Source organism: Dendropsophus ebraccatus, chromosome 7, assembly GCF_027789765.1.
Source record: "Dendropsophus ebraccatus isolate aDenEbr1 chromosome 7, aDenEbr1.pat, whole genome shotgun sequence".
Taxonomy (NCBI): domain Eukaryota; kingdom Metazoa; phylum Chordata; class Amphibia; order Anura; family Hylidae; genus Dendropsophus; species Dendropsophus ebraccatus.
The window spans coordinates 6821564-6839639 of NC_091460.1; the positions used below are offsets into that span (position 1 = coordinate 6821564).

General features: G+C 48.5%; 1 protein-coding gene across 2 annotated transcripts in view; it reads right to left on the reverse strand.

Moving 5' to 3' along the window:
* Positions 1 to 18076, reverse strand: part of LOC138796642 (transcription factor COE3-like) — an 89186-nt gene that overhangs the window by 56504 nt on the left and 14606 nt on the right. The gene's annotated exons all lie outside the window — the stretch shown is intronic.

Consider the following 18076-nt stretch of genomic DNA (forward strand, 5'->3'; position numbering starts at 1 on the left):
GACACAAGAGGACACGCGGATGATCTAAATGTGCGGACAAGAAGCATAAAGGGTTACTACGTCATTCACATCACAGGACTGGGCCTGACTACCCCACACCTTGTATTAGGTGGGACCCCCGGGGATCCCAACCTGTAACACTGTGCGGTTATACCGTATAACACTGCGATACGTTCTCCTTCTCTTTATCCGTCTCACATGTTTTCCTTTCCTGACGTTTGTTTTGATGAAATGTTTATTTTTGTGGTTTATCTGTCAGACGACACGTGGGGGGGGGGGGGCGCCGCATCCCCCTCCACTACCGCTCCTGGTATTCACTCATAGTGGTGGGGAGGAGGCGACGCATATTCCATGAGAAAGGAGATGAATCACATGATTACAGCACCGCGGGTCTCTCCTTACAGCGTCAGATACAACGGCACCATAACACAGGGCCAATCACAGTGCTCCCCAAAGGAGTGACAGCTGTGAGGGCCCCCAAAACATGATCCCTCAGAGTACAGCTGACATCTCATATTAAACCTGATCCCTAACACTACAGTCAATGCTCTATATAACACCCAATCCCCCACACTACAGTCAATGCTCTATATAACACCCAATCCCCCACACTACAGCCAATGCCCTGTATAACACCCAATCCCCCACACTACAGCCAATGCTCTATATAACACCCAATCCCCCACACTACAGCCAATGCCCTGTATAACACCCAATCCCCCACACTACAGCCAATTCCCTGTATAACACCCAATCCCCCACACTACAGTCAATGCTCTATATAACACCCAATCCCCCACACTACAGCCAATGCCCTGTATAACACCCAATCCCCCACACTACAGCCAATGCCCTGTATAACACCTGATCCCCCACACTACAGCCAATGCCCTGTATAACACCCGATCCCCCACACTACAGCCAATGCTCTATATAACACCCAATCCCCCACACTACAGCCAATGCCCTGTATAACACCCGATCCCCCACACTACAACCAATGCCCTGTATAACACCGATCCCCACACTACAGCCAATGCTCTGTATAACATCCGATCCCCCACACTACAGCCAATGCCCTGTATAACACCTGATCCCCCACACTACAGCCAATGCCCTGTATAACACCTGACCCCTCACACTACAGCCAATGCCCTGTATAACACCCGATCCCCCACACTACAGCCAATGCCCTGTATAACACCTGATCCCCCACACTACAGCCAATGCCCTGTATAACACCTGACCCCTCACACTACAGCCAATGCCCTGTATAACACCCGATCCCCCACACTACAGCCAATGCCCTGTATAACACCTGACCCCTCACACTACAGCCAATGCTCTGTATAACACCCGATCCATCACACTACAGCCAATGCCCTGTATAACACCCGATCCCCCACACTACAGCCAATGCTCTGTATAACACCCGATCCCTCACACTACAGCCAATGCCCTGTATAACACCCGATCCCCCACACTACAGCCAATGCCCTGTATAACACCCGATCCCCCACACTACAGCCAATGCTCTGTATAACACACGATCCCCCACACTACAGCCAATGCTCTGTATAACACCGATCCCCCACACTACAGCCAATGCCCTGTATAACACCTGACCCCTCACACTACAGCCAATGCCCTGTATAACACCCGATCCCCCACACTACAGCCAATGCCCTGTATAACACCTGATCCCCCACACTACAGCCAATGCCCTGTATAACACCTGACCCCTCACACTACAGCCAATGCCCTGTATAACACCCGATCCCCCACACTACAGCCAATGCTCTGTATAACACCCGATCCCTCACACTACAGCCAATGCTCTGTATAACACCTGACCCCCCAAACTACAGACAATTCCCTGTATAACACCCGATCCCCCACACTACAGACAATTCCCTGTATAACACCCGATCCCCCACACTACAGCCAATGCTCTGTATAACATCCGATCCCCCACACTACAGCCAATGCCCTGTATAACACCCGATCCCCCACACTACAGCTCATGCCCTGTATAACACCCGATCCCCACACTACAGCCAATGCCCTGTATAACACCCGATCCCCCACACTACAGCCAATGCTCTGTATAACACCCGATCCCCACACTACAGCCAATGCCCTGTATAACACCCGATCCCCCACACTACAGCCAATGCCCTGTATAATACCCAATCCCCCACACTACAGCCAATGCCCTGTATAACACCCGATCCCCCACACTACAGCTCATGCCCTGTATAACACCCGATCCCCACACTACAGCCAATGCCCTGTATAACACCCGATCCCCCACACTACAGCCAATGCTCTGTATAACACCCGATCCCCACACTACAGCCAATGCCCTGTATAACACCCGATCCCCCACACTACAGCCAATGCTCTGCATAACACCCGATCCCCCACACTACAGCCAATGCCCTGTATAACACCCGATCTTCCCCACTACAGCCAATGCTCTGCATAACACCCGACCCCCACACTACAGCCAATGCTCTGTATAACACCCGATCCCCCACACTACAGTCAATGTTCTGTATAACACCCGATCCCCCACATTACAGCCAATGCTCTGTATAACACCCGATCCCCCACACTACAGCCAATGCCCTGTATAACACCGATCCCCCACACTACAGCCAATGCTCTGTATAACACCCGAACCCTCACACTACAGTCAATGTTCTGTATAACACCTGACCGCTCACACTACAGCCAATGCTCTGTATAACACCCGATCCCCCACACTACAGCCAATGCCCTGCATAACACCCGACCCCCACACTACAGCCAATGCCCTGTATAACACCTGACCCCCCACACTACAGCCAATGCCCTGTATAACACCCGATCCCCCACACTACAGCCAATGCCCTGTATAACACCGATCCCCACACTACAGCCAATGCCCTGTATAACACCCGATCCCCACACTACAGCCAATGCCCTGTATAATACCCAATCCCCCACACTACAGCCAATGCCCTGTATAACACCCGATCCCCCACACTACAGACAATTCCCTGTATAACACCCGATCCCCCACACTACAGCCAATGTGACATCTTATACAACACCTGATCCCTCACACTACAGCGGACATCTTATACAACACCGGATCCATCACACTACATCTGACATCCCATAAGACACCTGACCCCTCACACCACAGCCAACGTCCCAAATAACACCTGACCCCTTACACCACAGCCAGCTTCCCCTATAACACCTGACCCCTTACACCACAGCCAGCTTCCCCTATAACACCTGACCCCTTACACCACAGCCAGTTTCCCCTATAACACCTGACCCCTTACACCACAGCCAGCTTCCCCTATAACACCTGACCCCTTACACCACAGCCAGCTTCCCCTATAACACCTGACCCCTTACACCACAGCCAGCTTCCCCCATAACACCTGACCCCTTACACCACAGCCAGCTTCCCCTATAACACCCAACATATCAAAATACCGTATAGCCAACGTCCTTCACACTACATGACTTATATGACGTACTGTATAAAAGCCCCCCCCTGTCATTACATCCAACATCCTATATAAGACCTAACGCCTCACCCTACAGCCGATCCCTAACCCTACAGCCAGCTTCCCATATAACACCCGACACATCAAACGATTGCTAACGTGCTATATAAAACAGACCCCTCAGTACCCAGGAATGGGTGACCCTGTATGTCCCCCAGTAATGTGGCTGCCCTGTAGCCCTGATCATGTATACGGCGGCCCTGTATGTATGTGGCTGTCCTGTAGGTCCATCACTTATATGGCGGTCCTGTAGGCCAATAACCTATATGACAGCCCTGTAGTTCCATTACATATATGGCGGCCCTGTAGGTCCATTACATATATGGCGGCCCTGTAGGTCCATTACATATATGGCGGCCCTGTAGGTCCATCATGTATACGGCGGCCCTGTAGGTCCATCATGTATACGGCAGCCCTGTAGGTCCATCATGTATACGGCGGCCCTGTAGGTCCATCTGGTATACGGTGGCCCTGTAGGTCCATCTGGTATATGGCGGCCCTGTAGGTCCATCAGGTATATGGCGGCCCTGTAGGCCCATCATGTATACAGCGGCCCTGTAGGTCCATCAGGTATATGGCGGCCCTGTAGGTCCATCATGTATACAGCGGCCCTGTAGGTCCATCATGTATACAGCGGCCCTGTAGGTCCATCATGTATATAGCGGCCCTGTATGTCCATCATGTATACAGCGGCCCTGTAGGTCCATCAGGTATATGGCGGCCCTGTAGGCCCATCATGTATACGGCCGCCCTGTAGGTCCATCACATATAAACACAGCACTAGATGGCGGTGAGGGTGCGGACGGAGAGATGAGCCTCATCCATCACCCTCCCGGCTTCTCTGAGTGCTGGGACCGGCAGACATTAATTATTCAAGCAAATCGCTGCGTTTTCTTGTAAATGAGGCAGTTACTGTAAGCGGGATCCAGAGCCGGCGGCCCTCCCCGAGACCCAGGCCGCCAGGACCAGACTTAATGCAATTAGGCTTCTCCTAGAGAGCTCAGCGCTAACCGAGCGTCCTCCATACCCCGGCTAAATGGAGGAAAGAGAGGATCACATCAACTTCTGAGAAGTCAGCTCCATCTGAGGAGCAAGCGAGACACCGGAGCAAGCGGGATTAACCCCTCACACACCAGACGCCTCACCGACTCCAGCTAATGGGAGCAAGCGGGATTAACCCCTCACACACCACAGACACCTCACCAGCTCCGGCTAATGTGAGCAAGCGGGATTAACCCCTCACACACCAGACGCCTCACCGGCTCCAGCTAATGGGAGCAAGCGGGATTAACCCCTCACACACCACAGACGCCTCATCAGCTCCGGCTAATGGAAGCAAGCGGGATTAACCCCTCACACACCACAGACGCCTCATCAACTCCGGCTAATGTGAGCAAGCGGGATTAACCCCTCACACACCACAGACACCTCACCAGCTCCAGCTAATGTGAGCAAGCGGGATTAACCCCTCACCTGCCATACATACCTCACCGGCTCCAGATAATGGGAGCAAGCGGGATTAACCCCTCACACACCACAGACACCTCACCAGCTCCAGCTAATGTGAGCAAGCGGGATTAACCCCTCACCTGCCATACACACCTCACCAGCTCCAGCTTTTATGAGCAAGTGAAATTAACTCTTCCCACACCACAGACACATCACAAACTCCAGCTAATGTAACCCCTGACATTCCGTGGAAAATTCACTGTTTTTAGCATAAAGTAAACAGGATTAACCCTGCCGTATACTGTATACCATGTGCTCAACAACAGACATGCCCAGTGCAACAGATATAACTTCAGCTGTCTGGATTAGATACACCTACAGCTGACTGAATTAAATACATCCAGAGAAGCCTTGATCAGATACATCTATTGATAATAAAATTTGATACATCCTTATCTACATGAATCACATACATTCATACTTCTAAGGATTAGATACATCCAGACCTGCCTTCATAAGGTACAAACATAGCTCCAAAAATGAGATAAATCCAGAGATACCTGGAGTGGATACATCTATAGTTATCTGTATCAGCTACTCCCATCGCTGCCTGGATTAGATTCTTTAATAGCCACTTAAATTAGATACAATGGTACGTCATTTAAGAGTAACTTGGATTGAGAGTGTTTTGCAAGAGGAGATCACAGTCTTTCAAAATTGTCACTTGGTGTAAGAGCATTGCTTTGGTGTAAGAGCTCCCTGTGCTGGGTGGGAGGGGGAGGGGGGGAGGGGCATGGTCTGCATAGCGGGGTCTACAACCCTGTACTCTGACCCAGGAAGTCTCCCTCGGCTATACACACTGCTGCTATAATATGCCTGCCCTCACACTCCGCTATACACACTGCTGCTATAATATGCCTGCACTAACACTCAGCTATACACACTGCTGCTATAATGTGCCTGCCCTCACACTCAGCTATACACACTGCTGCTATAATGTGCCTGCACTTACACTCAGCTATACACACTGCTGCTATAATGTGCCTGCACTCACAGTCAGCTATACACACTGCTGCTATAATGTGCCTGCCCTCACACTCAGCTATACACACTGCTGCTATAATATGCCTGCACTAACACTCAGCTATACACACTGCTGCTATAATGTGCCTGCCCTCACACTCAGCTATACACACTGCTGCTATAATGTGCCTGCCCTCACACTCAGCTATACAAACTGCTGCTATAATATGCCTGCACTAACACTCAGCTATACACACCGCTGCTATAATATGCCTGCCCTCACACTCAGCTATACACACTGCTGCTATAATGTGCCTGCCCTCACACTCAGCTATACAAACTGCTGCTATAATATGCCTGCACTAACACTCAGCTATACACTGCTGTATAGAAAGGTTTATGTCACTGTCCTCCTGCACAGCTCTGTGATTCTCACTTCCTGATAGGACCATGACAAAAACACCCCTTCTCCATTGCTGTCACCACACAGACCTCTGACAGCAGCCCTGCTTCTCTGTTATAGCCTGTTGTACTGCGCTACTGCATTTTGGGGATCTTCATCTCCACCCTGTATCTACAAACTGCTGCTGCTTTTTCATTCTTATGCACATAGGGGGGCATTTATTAAGTCCGGCGTTTTTTACGCCGGACTTATAAATACCCCCGCAGCTCCGGCGCTACGGGGATTTATGTAGAGGCGGACTGCCTCTACATAAATCCCGTGCGCGCCGGTGCGCACCGCCGAAAACCTACGCCAGTTGAGGACTGGAGTAGGTTTTTGGCGTACATTTGGGCGGAACGGATGGTAAATCGCGCGGACTCTGACTCCGCGCCCTCCGTTCCACCCACTACACGCCCCCTTTCCGCCCCCCTGGCGTACTCGGCGGAAAGTGCCGATTTGCGAATATTTTATTCGCAGATCGGCAATTTGCGTATAAAAAAATACGCAAATCGGCACTTTCCGCGGAAAATCATCCTTTCGCCGGATGATACATGTGGCCCATAGTATACATTATGCACCACATACATTATGCACCACATGCTGATTGCTATACTGTACAGTAACTTATATATCACATATCCAGCTGCTGCTGTGTTATCAGGGTTATACAGTTACTATACATTATACACCACATGCTGCTATACTGTACACTAACTTATATATCACATATCCAGCTGCTGTGTTATCAGGGTTATACAGTTACTATACATTATACACCACATGCTGCTATACTGTACACTAACTTATATATCACATATCCAGCTGTTGTGTTATCAGGGTTATACAGTTACTATACATTATACACCACATGCTGATTGCTATACTGTACAGTAACTTATATATCACATATCCAGCTGCTGTGTTATCAGGGTTATACAGTTACTATACATTATACACCACATGCTGCTATACTGTACACTAACTTATATATCACATATCCAGCTGCTGTGTTATCAGGGTTATACAGTTACTATACATTATACACCACATGCTGCTATACTGTACACTAACTTATATATCACATATCCAGCTGTTGTGTTATCAGGGTTATACAGTTACTATACATTATACACCACATGCTGATTGCTATACTGTACAGTAACTTATATATCACATATCCAGCTGCTGCTGTGTTATCAGGGTTATACAGTTACTATACATTATACACCACATGCTGATTGCTATACTGTACAGTAACATATATATCACATATCCAGCTGCTGTGTTATCAGGGTTATACAGTTACTATACATTATATACCACATGCTGCTATACTGTACAGTAACTTATATATCACATATCCAGCTGCTGTGTTATCAGGGTTATACAGTTACTATACATTATATACCACATGCTGCTATACTGTACAGTAACTTATATATCACATATCCAGCTGCTGTGTTATCAGGGTTATACAGTTACTATACATTATATACCACATGCTGCTATACTGTACAGTAACTTATATATCACATATCCAGCTGCTGTGTTATCAGGGTTATACAGTTATTATACATTATACACCACATGCTGATTGCTATACTGTACAGTAACTTATATATCACATATCCAGCTGCTGTGTTATCAGGGTTATACAGTTACTATACATTATATACCACATGCTGATTGCTATACTGTACAGTAACTTATATATCACATATCCAGCTGCTGTGTTATCAGGGTTATACAGTTACTATACATTATATACCACATGCTGCTATACTGTACAGTAACTTATATATCACATATCCAGCTGTTTCTCATTGTGTGCTATAGAGATATAGGGGAGCATGATCTCCTCCTCTGAGGGTGTGCTATAGTGATATAGGGGAGCAGGATCTCCTCTATTCTGAGGGTGTGCTATAGAGATATAGGAGAGCAGGATCTCCTCCTCTGAGGGTGTGCTATAGAGATATAGGGGAGCAGGATCTCCTCTCCTCTGAGGATGTGCTATAGATATATAGGGGAGCAGGATCCTCTCTTCTGAGGGTGTGCTATAGAGATATAGGGGAGCAGGATCTCCTCTCTTCTGAGGATGTGCTATAGAGATATAGGAGAGCAGGATCCTCTCTTCTGAGGGTGTGCTATAGATATATAGGGGAGCAGGATCTCCTCTTATCTGAGGGTGTGCTATAGAGATATAGGGGAGCAGGATCTCCTTTTCTCAGGGTTTGCTATAGTGATATAGGGGAGCAGGATCTCCTCTCTTCTGAGGGTGTGCTATAAAGATATAGGGGAGCAGGATCTCCTCCTCTGGGGGTGTGCTATAGAGATATAGGGGAGCAGGATATCCTCCTCTGGGGGTGTGCTATAGAGATATAGGGGAGCAGGATCTCCTCTTCTGAGGGTGTGCTAGAGATATAGGGGAGCAGGATCTCCTCTTCTGAAGGTGTGCTATAGAGATATAGGAGAGCAGGATCTTCTCTTCTGAGGATGTGCTATAGAGATATAGGGCAAAAGGATCCTCTCTTCTGAGGGTGTGCTATAGAGATATAGGGGAGCAGGATCTCCTCTCTTCTAAGGGTGTGCTATAGAGATATAGGGGAGCAGGATCTCCTCTTCTGAGGGTGTGCTACAGAGATATAGGAGAGCAGGATCCTCTCTTCTGAGGGTGTACTATAGAGATATAGGGGGGCATGATCTCCTCTCTTCTAAGGGTGTGCTATAGAGATATAGGGGAGCAAAATCTCCTCTTCTGAGGGTGTACTATAGAGATATAGGGGGGCAGGATCTCCTCTCTTCTGAGGGTGTGCTATAGAGATATAGGGGAGCAGGATCTCCTCTCCTCTGAGGGTGTGCTACAGAGATATAGGAGAGCAGGATCCTCTCTTCTGAGGGTGTGCTATAGAGATATAGGGGAGCAGGATCTCCTCCTCTGAGGGTGTGCTATGGTGATATAGGGGAGCAGGATATCCTCTCTTCTGAGGGTGTGCTATAGAGATATAGGGGAGCAGGGTCTCCTTTTCTGAGGGTGTGCTATAGTGATATAGGGGAGCAGGATCTCCTCTATTCTGAGGGTGTACTATAAAGATATAGGAGAGCAGGATCTCCTCTCCTCTGAGGGTGTGCTATAGAGATATAGGGGAGCAGGATCCTCTCTTCTGAGGGTGTGCTATAGAGATATAGGGGAGCAGGATCTTCTCTTCTGAGGGTGTGCTATAGAGATATAGGGGAGCAGGATCTCCTCCTCTGAGGGTGTGCTATAGAGATATAGGGGAGCAGGATCTCCTTTTCTGAGGGTGTGCTATAGATATATAGGAGAGCAGGATCTCCTCTCCTCTGAGGGTGTGCTATAGAGATATAGGGGAGCAGGATCTCCTTTTCTGAGGGTGTACTATAGAGATATAGGGGAGCAGGATCACTTCTCCTCTGAGGGTGTGCTATAGAGATATAGGGGAGTAGGATCTCCTCTCCTCTGAGGGTGTGCTATAGAGATTTAGGGGAGTAGGATCTCCTCTCTTCTGAGGGTGTGCTATAGAGATATAGGGGAGCAGGATCTCCTCTCCTCTGAGGATGTGCTATAGATATATAGGGGAGCAGGATCCTCTCTTCTGAGGGTGTGCTATAGAGATATAGGGGAGCAGGATCTCCTCTCCTCTGAGGATGTGCTATAGATATATAGGGGAGCAGGATCCTCTCTTCTGAGGGTGTGCTATAGAGATATAGGGGAGCAGGATCTCCTCTCTTCTGAGGATGTGCTATAGAGATATAGGAGAGCAGGATCCTCTCTTCTGAGGGTGTGCTATAGATATATAGGGGAGCAGGATCTCCTCTTATCTGAGGGTGTGCTATAGAGATATAGGGGAGCAGGATCTCCTTTTCTCAGGGTTTGCTATAGTGATATAGGGGAGCAGGATCTCCTCTCTTCTGAGGGTGTGCTATAAAGATATAGGGGAGCAGGATCTCCTCCTCTGGGGGTGTGCTATAGAGATATAGGGGAGCAGGATCTCCTCCTCTGGGGGTGTGCTATAGAGATATAGGGGAGCAGGATCTCCTCTTCTGAGGGTGTGCTAGAGATATAGGGGAGCAGGATCTCCTCTTCTGAAGGTGTGCTATAGAGATATAGGAGAGCAGGATCTTCTCTTCTGAGGGTGTGCTATAGAGATATAGGGGAGCAGGATCTCCTCCTCTGAGGGTGTGCTATAGAGATATAGGGGAGCAGGATCTCCTTTTCTGAGGGTGTGCTATAGATATATAGGAGAGCAGGATCTCCTCTCCTCTGAGGGTGTGCTATAGAGATATAGGGGAGCAGGATCTCCTTTTCTGAGGGTGTACTATAGAGATATAGGGGAGCAGGATCACCTCTCCTCTGAGGGTGTGCTAGAGATATAGGGGAGTAGGATCACCTCTCCTCTGAGGGTGTGCTAGAGATATAGGGGAGTAGGATCTCCTCTCCTCTGAGGGTGTGCTATAGAGATATAGGGGAGCAGGATCTCCTCCTCTGAGGGTGTGCTATAGAGATATAGGGGAGCAGGATCTCCTCTTCTGAGGGTGTGCTATAGAGATATAGGGGAGCAGGATCTCCTCTCCTCTGAGGGTGTGCTATAGAGATATAGGGGAGCAGGATCTCCTCTCCTCTGAGGGTGTGCTATAGAGATATAGGGGAGCAGGATCTCCTCTCCTCTGAGGGTGTGCTATAGAGATATAGGGGAGCAGGATCTCCTCTCCTCTGAGAGTGTGCTATAGAGATATAGGGGAGCAGGATCTCCTCCTCTGAGGGTGTGCTATAGAGATATAGGGGAGCAGGATCTCCTCTCCTCTGAGGGTGTGCTATAGAGATATAGGGGAGCAGGATCTCCTCCTCTGAGGGTGTGCTATAGTGATATAGGGGAGCAGGATCTCCTCTCCTCTGAGGGTGTGCTATAGAGATATAGGGGAGCAGGATCTCCTCTCCTCTGAGGGTGTGCTATAGAGATATAGGGGAGCAGGATCTCCTCTCCTCTGAGGGTGTGCTATAGAGATATAGGGGAGCAGGATCTCCTCTCCTCTGAGGGTGTGCTATAGAGATATAGGGGAGCAGGATCTCCTCTCCTCTGAGGGTGTGCTATAGAGATATAGGGGAGCAGGATCTCCTCTCCTCTGAGGGTGTGCTATAGAGATATAGGGGAGCAGGATCTCCTCTCCTCTGAGAGTCCTGCACTCACAGCATTATGTGGGGACCTGCAGCAGAGACTGAGATTTTTGGAAGAAAGTTGCTGTGATGTAATTTGTCACAATTACGGGCGACATCTGCTCCCCTGATCAGTTACCTCCCTCCCCTCCCCCCCACCTCATTATACACGGATTACACCGCACCATCTGTACTCAGATAACATTACACGACACCCACAACATGGCCGCAGCACAGAGAATTTAAGGACTGCAGTGAGAGGATACTGAGGAAGCCAGGAAGGTGATCGTGTGAGCGGCAGCATTGTAATAACAGGATCACAGCAGCACAGAGGATGTCAGGAGAGAAGTACACTGATCTTATAGGAGAGGACACAGCAGCACAGAGGATGTCAGGAGAGAAGTACACTGATCTTATAGGAGAGGACACAGCAGCACAGAGGATGTCAGGAGAGAAGTACACTTATCATATAGGAGAGGACCCAGCAGCACAGAGGATGTCAGGAGAAGAGGGGGCTGATCTTATAGGAGAGGACACAGCAGCACAGAGAATGTCAGGAATGGAGTGTGCTGATCTTATAGGAGAGGACACAGCAGCACAGAGGATGTCAGGAGAGGAGGGGGCTAATCCTATAGGAGAGGACACAGCAGCACAGAGGATGTCAGGAGAGGAGGGTGCTGATCTTATAGGAGAGGTCCCAGCAGCACAGAGGATGTCAGGAGAGGAGGGGGCTGATCTTACAGGAGAGGTCACAGCAGCACAGAGGATGTCAGGAGAGGAGGGGGCTGATTTTATAGGAGAGGACACAGCAGCACAGAGGATGTCAGGAGAGGAGGGGGCTGATCTTATAGGGGAGGTCACAGCAGCACAGAGGACGTCAGGAGAGGAGGGGGCTGATCTTATAGGAGAGGTCACAGCAGCACAGAGGATGTCAGGAGAGTGCGGTGCTGATCTTATAGGAGAGATCACAGCAGCACAGAGGATGTCAGGAGAGGAGGGTGCTGATCTTATAGGGGAGGACACAGCAGCACAGAGGATGTCAGGAGAGGAGGGTGCTGATCTTATAGGAGAGATCACAGCAGCACAGAAGATGTCAGGAGAGGAGGGGGCTGATACTATAGGAGAGGTCACAGCAGCACAGAGGATGTCAGGAGAGGAGGGGGCTGATCCTATAGGAAAAGACACAGCAGCACAGAGGATGTCAGGCGAGGAGGTTGCTGATTTTATAGGAGAGGACCCAGCAGCACAGAGGATGTCAGGAGAGGAGGGGGCTGATCTTATAGGGGAGGTCCCAGCAGCACAGAGGATGTCAGGAGAGGAGGGTGCTGATCTTATAGGAGAGGACCCAGCAGCACAGAGGATGTCAGGCGAGGAGGTGGCTGATCTTATAGGAGAGGTCACAGCAGCACAGAGGATGTCAGGAGAGGAGGGTGCTGATTTTATAGGGGAGGTCACGGCAGCACAGAGGATGTCAGGAGAATAGGGTGCTGATCTTATAGGAGAGGACCCAGCAGCACAGAGGATGTCAGGAGAGGAGGGGGCTGATCCTATAGGAGAGGACACAGCAGCACAGAGGATGTCAGGAGAGGAGGGGGCTGATCCTATAGGAGAGGACCCGGCAGCACAGAGGATGTCAGGAGAGGAGGGGGCTGATCTTATAGGAGAGGTCACAGCAGCACAGAGGATGTCAGGAGAGGAGGGTGCTAATCTTATAGGGAAGGTAACAGCAGCACAGAGGATGTCAGGAGAGGAGGGGGCTGATCTTATAGGAGAGGACACAGCAGCACAGAGGATGTCAGGAGAGGAGGGGGCTGATCTTATAGGAGAGGACACAGCAGCACAGAGGATGTCAGGAGAGGAGGGGGCTGATCTTATAGGAGAGGTCACAGCAGCACAGAGGATGTCAGGAGAGGAGGGTGCTAATCTTATAGGGAAGGTAACAGCAGCACAGAGGATGTCAGGAGAGGAGGGGGCTGATCTTATAGGAGAGGACACAGCAGCACAGAGGATGTCAGGAGAGGAGGGGGCTGATCTTATAGGAGAGAACACAGCAGCACAGAGGATGTCAGGAGAGGAGGGGGCTGATCTTATAGGAGAGGACACAGCAGCACAGAGGATGTCAGGAGAGGAGGGGGCTGATCTTATAGGAGAGGACCCAGCAGCACACAGGATGTCAGGAGAGGAGGGGGCTGATCTTATAGGAGAGGACCCAGCAGCACAGAGGATGTCAGGAGAGGTGGGGGCTGATCTTGATAGAGACAGGTGAGATTGGGGTTAATGTGAGGGCTGGTGAGGCGGGCACAGGGGGCTCAGATGTCATAGTACACCGCCCCCCCCCCCCACCCCCCCCCACCCCCCCCCCCTGGGGATTTCACCTATTATGTGCTTTATCGTTACGTCTGCGACTAATCGCTGCTCCCCTGTAATTACTGTAACGATGGCAGCGATCCCCCCGGGCACGGCCAGGGCGTCAGCCACCATCTGAGCCAGAGAAGTGCTACTGTGCATCACCAACATATACACCCAGCATACAGGACAGGAGAAGTGGTACTGTGCACTGTATATATATATATATATATATATATATATATATATATATATAAGATCCTGTGCCCGGTCTGTGGCCCCGTGTATACATATATACATCGAGGACATGGCGTCTCACACTCGTACAGACGGACACTTCGCGTTTCTCCATCAGGACTCTGGGAATTTTCTTCTTTACATAATTTTCTGGTCGGAGCCAAAACCGGAGGAAATGAAATAATCGGGCGAGCAGATGAAATGCAGAAAGGTGCGGGCTCCTAATGTGGAGATTTAGGGGCTGACACCTTCAGCACGCTCAGCCGCATCTGGGGGGATGCCAGCAAGACGGCACAGGATTGCCAGGATCCGGGGCTCCCCCTGCAGGACGATGGAGGAAACAGCGCCAGCAGTCACCAGACTGATAAAAACTTTACAGTGGAGAATGTGAAAGCGGGAAGGGATCCCGGAAAGCCCCAGGCCTGGGGAACATTACATAAAGAATACACCCAACAGGAAGGATAAAATGCCGTCTACTAATAACAATCTAACAATGGAATCAGCTAAAAAAATCACAAAAAAAAAAAAATTATTAGATAATAAAATATAATAAAGAAGAAAAATAAAACATGAAACATATATATATATATATATATATATATAAAGTAAGATTTTACATAATAATAAAAACAAAATAATCATCTAAAAATAGTCTAAAGCTAAAGATAAACAAAACGATAGTCCTGAAATATAGAATGAGGGCTATCCGCACCATGGAGGGGACTCTCAGCAGTGACATCACTATCACCACCGTGCCAGCACTCTGAAGGGTTAAAATTAAAGGTACACTTTAAAGGTTTTCAGGTATCTGGGTGTTTTCTGACCTTTGACTTGTGGCGTAAAAAGTTGTTTGAGTGGAGAATCCCTTTAAACTTAACTTTTGATACGTTGCTGCCCATGGTGAGACTAACAATTCCCCCCATACTTGCTATTATCTATTCAGTCTCCTTCCACCAGTTCTCAGCTGCTGCTTTCTGCTGAAGACGCAAAAATCTGTGTGAGAGCTTTTCTCTCTGCCTCCCCCTCCTCCCCCTTACCTTCTGAGACAGTTGATGTAAACAGGTCCCTGGCAGGCTTTATCTGCAACATTGTAGCTTCTTTGTAATGCTGGGAAGGTAAATCTGAGGTCAAGTTGCTGATAAACTCACTGTGATTAACCCTCCCAGCATTACAAAGAAGCTACAATGTTACAGATAAAGCCTGCCAGGGACTTGTTTACATCAGCCGTCTCAGAAGGGAGGGGGTAGAGGAAGAGACAGAGAGAAAGGCTCGCACACAGATTTTTGTGTCTTCAGCAGAAAGCAGAAGCTGAGAACTGGGGGAAGGAGACTGAAAAGATAAACATATAAAATATGGAAGGAATTGTTAGTCTCACCATGGGCAGCAACATATCAGATGTTATGTTTGAGTGGAATACCCCTTTAAACTTTTTATACAATGAATCAAAGTCAGAAAGCACCCAGATCCCTGAAGACCTTTAAAGGGTACCTCTAAGTTTTTAAAACTTGTCTGGAAGATTAACCCCTTATAGTGCTGACACGGTGGTGATAGTGATGCCACTGCTGAGAGTCCCCTCCATGGTGCGGATATTTCTCATTCTGTACATTTCCGGAGTATCAGCAGTACACACACAGGACTTTCCTTCCCTTACTTCCCTGGCTAAGAACAGCACAGCACCTACATGTGTCTGCTATTCCAGGACATAGTGCACAGAACAGGCTGCAGTGTGCTGGGATAGTACACTATAGCATGTGGAAGAGAAGGAGTTACTCATGCACTGAGCAGAAAGGAAAGAATCTGCACCAGCGTAGCAAGGAAGGGGTTACATTAGGCACTGAGCGACTACTACTGCTGCAATGAAAGGGAAGCCTTCATTTACCTTCTAGGAACAGTGTGGATCCTCTTAGACCAGGCTCACCCCTCCCCCTGCACATAGCACAGGTCAAGCTCCGCCCCTACTTCCTGTGCTCAGTCTTGGTCACTGTTACTGGAGAGGGAATTCCCCTCACATCAGGCAGGGGAAAGCAGATTGCAGGGAATGGAGACCCCTAGTCGCACCCCCAGCCTTATCGTAACAAATATCCATTTATTACTTGCCGAAAACAAGACAAAAGTACAACTCTCAATTCTCTTATAGTGAGGCCTAGGACTATGGCGGTGGTACAGTGCGCAGACCAGGCCGGAGACGACAAGATAACAGGTCTGACCACGACCAACGAGAGGGAACGTCCATCAACACATTATCACATCCAGAGACAGAACCCATAGAAAAACATATACTCAATTTAAAAAATCACTACTAATAGATCTACCTGCACCACCTGGGGCCGAATCATATAAAACCACTACTAATAGATCTACCTGCACCACCTGGGGCCAAATCATATAAAACCACTACTAATAGATCTACCTGCACCACCTGGGGCCCAATCATATAAAACCACTACTAATAGATCTACCTGCACCACCTGGGGCCGAATCATATAAAACTACTACTAATAGATCTACCTGCACCACCTGGGGCCAAATCATATAAAACTACTACTAATAGATCTACCTGCACCACCTGGGGCCAAATCATATAAAACTACTACTAATAGATCTACCTGCACCACCTGGGGCCCAATCATATAAAACTACTACTAATAGATCTACCTGCACCACCTGGGGCCGAATCATATAAAACTACTACTAATAGATCTACCTGCACCACCTGGGGCCCAATCATATAAAACTACTACTAATAGATCTACCTGCACCACCTGGGGCCAAATCATATAAAACCACTACTAATAGATCTACCTGCACCACCTGGGGCCCAATCATATAAAACTACTACTAATATATGTACCTGCACCACCTGGGGCCCAATCATATAAAACTACTACTAATATATGTACCTGCACCACCTGGGGCCCAATCATATAAAACTACTACTAATAGATCTACCTGCACCACCTGGGGCCAAATCATATAAAACCACTACTAATAGATCTACCTGCACCACCTGGGGCCCAATCATATAAAACCACTACTAATAGATCTACCTGCACCACCTGGGGCCAAATCATATAAAACTACTACTAATAGATCTACCTGCACCACCTGGGGCCAAATCATATAAAACTACTACTAATAGATCTACCTGCACCACCTGGGGCCGAATCATATAAAACCACTAATGATAGATCTACCTGCACCACCTGGGGCCGAATCATATAAAACCACTACTAATAGATCTACCTGCACCACCTGGGGCCCAATCATATAAAACCACTACTAATAGATCTACCTGCACCACCTGGGGCCGAATCATATAAAACCACTAATGATAGATTTACCTGCACCACCTGGGGCCGAATCATATAAAACCACTACTAATAGATCTACCTGCACCACCTGGGGCCCAATCATATAAAACCACTACTAATAGATCTACCTGCACCACCTGGGGCCGAATCATATAAAACCACTACTAATAGATCTACCTGCACCACCTGGGGCCGAATCATATAAAACTACTACTAATAGATCTACCTGCACCACCTGGGGCCCAATCATATAAAACCACTACTGATAGATCTACCTGCACCACCTGGGGCCGAATCATATAAAACTACTACTAATAGATCTACCTGCACCACCTGGGGCCGAATCATATAAAACTACTACTGATAGATCTACCTGCACCACCTGGGGCCGAATCATATAAAACTACTACTTATAGATCTACCTGCACCACCTGGGGCCCAATCATATAAAACTACTACTAATATATGTACCTGCACCACCTGGGGCCCAATCATATAAAACCACTACTAATAGATCTACCTGCACCAC